Raw genomic sequence first — 257 nt, forward strand, 5'->3', positions numbered from 1 at the left:
CAATTGGAAGAGTGTAGTCAATGTCACTGAACTGTGCATGTAGAAATTTTTGAAATGGTGTATTTTTGGCTATGTGTATTTTCACCAAAAAAAAAGGTTGAGAAGAGGGTTAATATGTTGTGGGGTTGTTAACCAATGTCATAAAACGTGTACTACTGTTTCATCAGAAACTATTTGTTCTGTAAGCCTTCACCTGAAGTACAATAGAAAATAAAAAAAATAGAAAGATTCTGAGCACACACGCACACTCCACACAG

Source organism: Trichechus manatus, unplaced genomic scaffold (genome assembly GCF_000243295.1).
Source record: "Trichechus manatus latirostris isolate Lorelei unplaced genomic scaffold, TriManLat1.0 scaffold00225, whole genome shotgun sequence".
Classification (NCBI taxonomy): Eukaryota; Metazoa; Chordata; class Mammalia; order Sirenia; family Trichechidae; genus Trichechus; species Trichechus manatus.